The sequence below is a fragment of the Pogoniulus pusillus genome, chromosome 33 (assembly GCF_015220805.1).
Source record: "Pogoniulus pusillus isolate bPogPus1 chromosome 33, bPogPus1.pri, whole genome shotgun sequence".
NCBI lineage: Eukaryota > Metazoa > Chordata > Aves > Piciformes > Lybiidae > Pogoniulus > Pogoniulus pusillus.
In genome coordinates this window covers 5,373,940-5,379,939 of record NC_087296.1, presented here as the reverse complement: position 1 = coordinate 5,379,939, position 6,000 = coordinate 5,373,940, and the positions used below count along the sequence as shown (strand labels likewise).

General features: G+C 49.5%; 1 protein-coding gene across 4 annotated transcripts in view; it reads left to right on the top strand.

Moving 5' to 3' along the window:
• Positions 1-201: 201 nt before the first annotated feature.
• The window catches only part of FYN (FYN proto-oncogene, Src family tyrosine kinase), a 131,965-nt gene continuing 126,166 nt past the window's right edge, over positions 202-6,000 (top strand). For all 4 annotated transcript variants that reach the window (XM_064170400.1, XM_064170401.1, XM_064170403.1 and 1 more), the window contains exon 1: positions 202-565. The gene's annotated coding sequence lies outside the window, so the exon portion shown is untranslated. The remainder of the gene's footprint in view (positions 566-6,000) is intronic.

The window sequence follows — 6,000 nt, the reverse complement described above, 5'->3', positions numbered from 1 at the left end:
CCCCGGGGGCGGTGCCCGGGCGTTGCCGTGCCCGCGGCCGCAGCCAGTGGGCGCTGAGGGCCCGCCTCGCCCGCCCGCCTACCTCCGCGACCCGCCAATCAGACAGGCAGCGGCTTCCCTATCGCTCCTTCCTATAGGCCGGCGGAGCTGCCAGTCCGCGGCCACCCCCGCGGCGGGGCGCGGCGGGCGGGGGGAGGTGGCTGCCGGCTCTGTGCGGGCGGGCGAGCGGCGGCGGCGCTGCGGTTGCGCCATCTGTCAGGAGCCCCAGTGGGAGGGGAGCGCCCGAGCCGCGCTCGCTCGGGCGGAGCGGAGGCGAGGTAGCAGCAACAACGCGGAGAGCCGCCGCAAGCTCATCCCTGCCCGGGCTGCAGCTCTACCGTCTCCTCTACGCTGTGCCGGGGCTCGGCGCAGCGCGTCTGCCCGCGGGGAGAGGCAGCGGAAGACCTTCGCTGCGGGCGGCCGGGCGGGTGCAGCCGGTGGAAGAGCGGAGCGACGAGGATGTGAGTGCGGCGGCGCCGCCCCGGCCCCGCGCTGCGCTGAGCCGAGTCGAGCCGAGCTGCTCCAGGTAACAGAGGGGCTGAAGCCCGCTGCGCCGCCGCCGCCCGGGGGGAGCGGGAAGAGGAGGGGATGCTGCGGCGCGTTTGTTTCCTTTGTGCGCCGGAGCGGTGATGGGGTGCGGGGGCTGCCGGGGAGGGGAGGCGGCCGCGCTGCTGCGGGTATCCTTCACACACATCCCGAAGCCTCCCTTCCCGCCGTCGCCGTCTTTCCCGCTGGGCTCCGCGGCCTGTTTCGCGGGAGAGCTGGGGGCATCGCCAGGGACCGGCCGTGGGGCGCCGGGGCGGGCGGGCACTGCACCCCTGCATGCCCGGGGGTCGCCCGTGCCCGTGTTCCGCACCCCCGCGGCCGCAGGCCGGAGAGCGGGAAGGGGGCACAGCGTTAACACAGCGCTGTGTTTGTTACCGCCCAACTGCGAAAAGGGGGAAGGGGGGAATAAATAACGAGACCTTCTCTCCCCCTGAAATAAATGGTGTGGGAGCTGCACGCCTGTGACAAAGGCCTCTTTCAGGGAAGAAAGAAGGGACGTACAAAATGCCCAAGGGTGGTAGGATGTGAAAGGAGGCTTGTTCCTTGTCTTTCCCCTAGAGCCTCTCTGTTCCTCCCCAGATGAGGCTGCTGATCTGGTGCCAGTTCCTCTCCAGCCACATTTTAGATTAGCGAGAGGTACCAAACGCCACGCCACGGGTGCCAGCGTTCTGCTGCGTCTGCAGAGCTGCGCTGTGCGTGTCGCCCGACCTCCTTCACGCCGCCTGGCTCGCTCTCTGCTTCCACGGGAACTCCCCTTCTTTTTGCTCCGAATACGTTTCTCTCGGGCGTGAGGGCTGGGAGAGGGCCAGGGAGGGAAGAGGGGCACTTTGTGAAAACAAGGCCATGGTGTCTTGGTCCCTTCAGCGGTGACCAGGAGGGCAGGGCTGAGTCGGTGCTGGAGGAGAAGGTTTAGGCTGAGTGCAAAGCACCCCTCTGCAGTTGTTCATCAATCACTCTGAGGAGCTCCCATTCTTGAAATGCTAAATAACAAGTAGGAACGGACGAGGCTTTTGAAATGTACCTACAGGACTGGGAACGCCTTTGAGACCTTGTCATTTACCTCCTTCACTCCAACATCCTTCCTTCGCTGTCTCTGCAGCTGTGACAGCATCTCATCCCCACACCCAGTCTGGGGCCGGGTGTGGTGGTGTTGATACGTTTTTAGCTAGTGTTTTGTGTCTGAAGTTTAGAACAATTGCAGGTGAAGATTTGTTTGTTTATATGCTGGTGGAGGAAGTGTTTTCATTAAGCTAAAGGGCCACTGTCAACTTGAAATCTGGAGAATGTGCATGATGAATGGAGAGCCGTGTCCAGCAGTACACCCACTGTCAAGCTCCCTGCTGGAGATCTGTGGTTTTTATAAGCCTGTCTTCTGACTGTGTGGGTTTGTCATGCAGTGAAGGAGTAAAAACACACTTCAAACAAAGTTCTGCTGGAGTGAACAAAGGAGGTCAGAAGAAAAATCCCAGAGTGAGAAGGGAGGGGAGACAGCATCTCCAACTTCTCAGTTACATCTATGGTAGCCACTGCTTGTCCCTGTGGGATACTAGAGGGAAGAGGAGTTCATTCTTGCAATTCAGCATTTACTTAGTAAAGTGGGAAGGTTGTTGCTGTCCCCACAGCAATGCAGGTGTTTTCAGCACCTTGATGTGTGTGCTCACACAACTGGTGACACTTGATCAATGTCAGTAGACTGATGCCTTTTTCTGAAATTAAGAACAATTTTAAGAAGAGAATCTCTTGCAAAAAGAAAAAGAGGGAGGGGAAAGGCAGTGCGTTCAGTCTTGAGCCTTTTCTACCAGGCAAAGCTGTGATTTTTGATGAAAAAGGGAAAGGAAGATTGCCTAGTTGGTGCCTTAAAATTTTGTATTTCGTTGTTAGGAGACTGCAGAGTTCTTTTAGCTTGTTGTAACATTCAGACGCTTTTTAGCGAGTGTCTGTAAGCTTGCTCCTTCTGCACTTCTAACCAAGTACTGCCTCATCTCCATGGCTCATCTTTGGTAAAAATAAGAATTCCCAGTATGAAGTTGTCTAAGGGCAGGCCACTGGGCCTGATGTTTTTGTGGTTTGTGCTTCAGGCATGTTGTTTCAGAAATTCTGCCTTGCCTGCTGGTGGAAGATGTAGTGGCATGAAATAACCAGTTTATGTATGAAACCCTGAAGAGGCTACTCTGGAAACTTTTGGTGTTGAATAAATGCATGTTTTCAGTAAAGGATAAACAACTTCAGTACAGCAGCATGGCAGTCGCTCTGAGGCAGGAGTGAAGGTGATACAGACAAGTTGCTGCTTAATCATTTGCAAGTCTCTTTGAAAGTTAGGACTCACTGACAGGTTTCTATTTAACTTCTATGTCTGTTTTTGAGAGACTCTGCTGGACTTCACAATGCATTTATGTGCAGTGCCTGAATAGTGTCGCTCAAAATGCATGGGTGGGGGCTGATAGGGAGAGGACCTCTGTGGCCACTGGCCTTATGGTGTGGTTGAATGAAGCTAAGTGTACTAATCCCAATATTATTTGGCCTGCTCTGGATTTGCAGTATAATAAAACTGTCATTAGGTGAATAAACACTGTATGGTGCCTTGATTTAACACTGCAGTGTGCTACATCTACGGTGTGGCACCTTTAGCTGTGTTAAGGAAGGCTTAGAGCTGTTGGCCACGTTACATTAGTTTTATTTAGCCAGTGTCTTCACTTTGCTGTCTTGCTGCGTTACAGTGCTTTTACTTCAGGGAGAGAGTTGCACATGAGTGGCTTTTTTCCCTTCCTCCTTCTGTCTGAGGTGCACATTAATATTTGATTCAAACTTGTTCTGTAAAGTTCTGCTTAATTCAGTTTGGGCACTACTTTGAATGCATAATAAAGGCGTTTGTTTGTGCCACGGACAGCACTTTGTAATTTGCTTTATGGGCAGGTCTGCTGCGGGCACTGTGTTGTCAATGTCACCTTTCTTTGAGAGGGAGAAGACCAGTAGCTCCTGTCCCATTCCCACTCCTCAAACTCCAGCAGAAGTGTCTTCACTAGTAACTTTGAGCCACCACTCCAAAAAGGAACTTGCGCTGGCAAATCTAATTCACCCGAGCAGTCACATTGAGATCTAGCAATTAAGGACTCCTTTGGTAACAAAAGCCCTACAGATCTGTATCCTGCAAGTCAGCAGTTTGAGGAGAAACCCACAAAAGAGTTTACTTCAGTGTGGAGCTTCCTGAGGCCTTACTACCAGGGTGATTTGTGACCACTGTGCATCTCTCGCCTCTGAGAAAGGGATGTGGCTGTTTGCTGCACCTTGCAAAACACTTTGTACCCCTCGTAGCTGCGCTCCTCCAGGGCTGGTGTGCCAGGGGAAATGCTGCCAGAGCCACCCAGTGTAAAGTGCCTCAAGAGGAGGTGAAACTATTGCTGCATCTGTCTGCTGCATGTTTCATTTGGCACTACAGTGACTTGCTTTCAGCATTTAAAAACCTTAGCCTGCTTTTGATAAAATAGTGGTTTGGGGAGTTGGTTGGGTTTTCTTGTTTGGGGTTTTCTTTGTTTTAGTTCAATAGGTGGCAAATGTACAGCCGTAGAAGATTCAGGATTTCTAGCATTTGCATCCCCTGTGCATGACTTCTAGACTGAGAAATGACCCATCCAGATAAAACATGGAAAGTTTAAGTTGTGTTGATATATCCAAGAAGTGTGTGGTGGTCCTTAAGGAGCTCATGGACCTTGCAAGTGCTGTGCTGTAGGACAGACTCTTTTTAATGTGCTCAAGCATTAGTTCAGTTTCAGGCAGGTAAGCTGCCTCCCAGTTTAAAAGTGGTCAGGTTAAACCTGTCTGTGGTGGATGTTCTTGAGCCCTGAACTAAGAAGCAGGCCTGACCTTATGGGAGTCTGCAGCCAAGGAGAAGTGTCCTGTTGTTCTCCTTACCACTGTCTGCAGGGAAACAATGGCATTTTGTAAAGGATTTTCAGGACATTCCCTCACTTGGAATGGAAGCAAAACTGAACAATATCAGCACTTATACTGGGAGAAGTGAAAAATTATATTCCTTCAAGTCAATCAAAACATGTTGCCTTGTCTTGCTTCTGACTCTTTTGAGCAGTAACTCACTGTGAAAGCAAAGATTTCAACTCAAAATATTGTCACCTGTTTGGAACAAAATAGAACTTTTGGAGTCTCAGACTGTTACTGAAGCAACAGATACAGTTTTACCGAGCATTTAGTTATGGATAGAGCTAATTTTTCTTGTAGGAAAAAACTGTTGGATTTTTCCTGACCAGCTCTACTCCTTGTGTACCATGAATTTGATTCAACATTTTTCATTTCAGCCTGGCAATATCAACTGCTTTGAATTAGATGGCCTTGAGTGAAATCATTTTTCAACAGAGGAGAGGACAGCAAATGAATCTTAAGCTTGCTGTCCTTCCCATAAGGCAGCCTTTATTTTATGTCAAAGGCATCCCATTTTTAGTACATCTACTGATGTTTGTGACAAAGTGATATGAGGAAAAGTGAACCCACGTTTTCCAACTCAGCTTCTCCTGATTTGGGGTAGTCTTGTACCTCTGAAAGTTGTTTGTTGCAAGCTATGATTTTCTAGTCTATCTGTCAGTAATAAATCCTACTTGATTAACTCAGTCTAAAATCTTGGAGCAAGTTAGGTGATGCTCTTCATAATGAGACATGATTTAGTGTGGTGAGTGATACAAGGCAGTTGTGATGTGAGTGTTTAGATAAAAATGGACAAAGCCATCTCTTTCCTCTTATTTATGGTATTTTGATTAGGTCTGGGTTGTAGGAGGCAGCAACTACTGAATATGTTTTCTACCCTAGGGCAATTCTTCATCCCATCCTGCATTATCTACCCTGTAGCTACATGTAGAAAGGATGGGAAGTGGCTGTTGAGTGATGTTCTCAGTGTTTTGAAGTATGAAGCAGCCCAGCTAGAGCTTCTTAAAGAAGCTAGAGCTGCTTTTAAATAGTATTGGATCCTGTGCTGTGAGAGCACTTACTGAGCTGTCCCCAAAATGCATGGCCTCATAGTTGGTGGCGCTGAACAAAGGCTCTACCTTGCACAGTATGCTTTGCTTCACAGCTCTTGGGGTAGCCAGGGGAGGATCTTCCTCACATTCTCAGTGCTGCCTTGCAACAGCTCTGGGAGCTCTAAAAGAGAAATAAACATCTAGATCCTCATAAGGGCCGTAAGAATTTATATTTTAACCCCAAATTGAGACCTTGCTTTTAAGGCAAAATCTACCATCAGTAGCAAATCTTCCAGAAACTCTTTAAAAATATGGTTTAATTCACCAAAATTATGTCACTCACAGTGAGGAATCTGAAAAGTGTTTTGAAGCTGAAAATAATGATAGTGGCACCAGTACAATGTATGAAGAAACAGGGAAGTACCTGGGGTCAAGGGATGTTGAACAGACC